Here is a 1,897-nt window from a genome sequence, read left to right as displayed (position 1 = left end):
GATCACTTGAGGTCAGGAGTTTGAGGTTGCGGTGGGTTATGATCATGCCATTGCATTCCAGACTGGGCAATAGAGACCCTGTCTCAAAAAAGGAAGAGAGAGAGGGAGGGAGGGAGGAAGCGAGGGAGTGGGAGAGAGAAATGCTATCCAAAGGAAATGTGTTTTAACCACATTCACATAAAGTAGACTTTATGGCAAAAAGCATTATTGTGATAAAGCAGTCCTTCATGTAAGAATAAATCCATAGTCGCAGTGGAAGATTTAACACATTTCTTTCCATTATTGATGGGTTATCAGACAAATAATTAGTAAGGATATAAAAGATATAAACAATAAAATGAAAAAGTAGCATCCTATACCACCAAATGAGAGAATACTCATTCCAACCACATACAAACACTTTAAAAACCCGAATACACAAAACTAAAACCTTTTGTGCATCAAAGAACATTCTCAAGAGCGTGAAAAGAGAAACCATCAAATAGGAGATTATAACTCAATGAATAAATATCAATAAAACTGTGGGAATATACATTGATAATTTAATAAATAAAAAACAAGTGACTGAAGATGAAGGAACAAAACTTCCCTTTTCCTTGGAGAAAACTTCCAAATAATGCATGTAGATACTTGCCCCTATAAGAGGTGGAGCTTAATTCCCATTTTATTGATTGCAGACTGAACTTACCAACTTGCTTCCAAAGAATAGAGCATAGGAAGGGCGAAATTGTAACTTTACAAAGGAGAAACCTGGAGAACACCCCCTTAAACCAAGTAATCAAGGTTAACATCATCAGTGATATCTAGATTTCTGATATGAAGTGATGAGAAGGGCACTTCCTCTTGTGATAGTTTTCCTCAAATCCTTAACCCCAGTCTAATCATGTGATAACATCAGAAAAACCCAGTTGAGCAACATTCTGTGAAAACACCTGATGGATACTTTTAAAACCTACCACAGCATGAAAAACAAGAAAAGACCAAGAAATTCACAGATTGGAGGAGACTGGGAGACATTAGAACTAAGTGTCATGTGGAAACCTAGATTGAATTCTGGAACAGAAAAAAGGACATTAGTGGAAAAAAAAAAGGTGAAATCCAGATAAAGACTTAGTTAATAGTATGGTACCTATGTTAATTTCTTAGTTTTTGTTTTGTTTTGTTTTATTTTTTTGTTTTGAGACAGGGTCTCACTCTGTCACTCAGGCTAGAGTGAATGGCTCAACCTTGGTTCACTGCAACCTCCAACTCCCAGGCTTAAGTGATTCTCCCACCTCAGCCTCCCGAGTTGCTGGAACTACAGGCATATGGCACCACACCTGGCTAATTTTTGTATTTTTTGTAGAGCTGGGGCTTCACCATTTTGCCCAGGCTGGTCTCGAACTCCTGAGCTCAAGCAATCCATCTGCCTCAGCTTCCCCAAGTGCTGGGATTACAGGTGTGAGCCACCACACCTGGGCAATTTCTTAGTTTTGAAAAACATACTAGGCCAGTGGCTCACACCTGTAATCCCAGCACTTTGGGAGGCAGAGGCGGGCAGATCACCTGAGGTCAGGAGTTGCCTGGCCAACATGGTGAAACCCCGTCTCTACTAAAACAATACAAAAAATCGCCAGGCATGGTGGCATGCACCTATAATCCCAGCTACTTGGGAGGCTGAGGCAGGAGAATTGCTTGAACCTGGGAGGGAGAGGTTGCAGTGAGCCGAGATCGTGCCACTGCACTCCAGCCTGGGTGACACAGCAAGACTCCGTCTCAAAAAAAAAAAAAAAAATAGAAAAGTAAACCATACTGTGGCTATGTAAGGTGTTAACATGAGGGGAAACTGGGTGAAAAGTATAAAAGAGCCATCTTTGGAACTTTTCTGTCAATCTAAGTTTATTTCAAAATAACAAGC

The sequence above is a fragment of the Sapajus apella genome, unplaced genomic scaffold (genome assembly GCF_009761245.1).
Source record: "Sapajus apella isolate SASKATOON/1434 unplaced genomic scaffold, GSC_monkey_1.0 scaffold71, whole genome shotgun sequence".
Classification (NCBI taxonomy): Eukaryota; Metazoa; Chordata; class Mammalia; order Primates; family Cebidae; genus Sapajus; species Sapajus apella.
Note: the sequence above shows the minus strand (reverse complement) of the source record.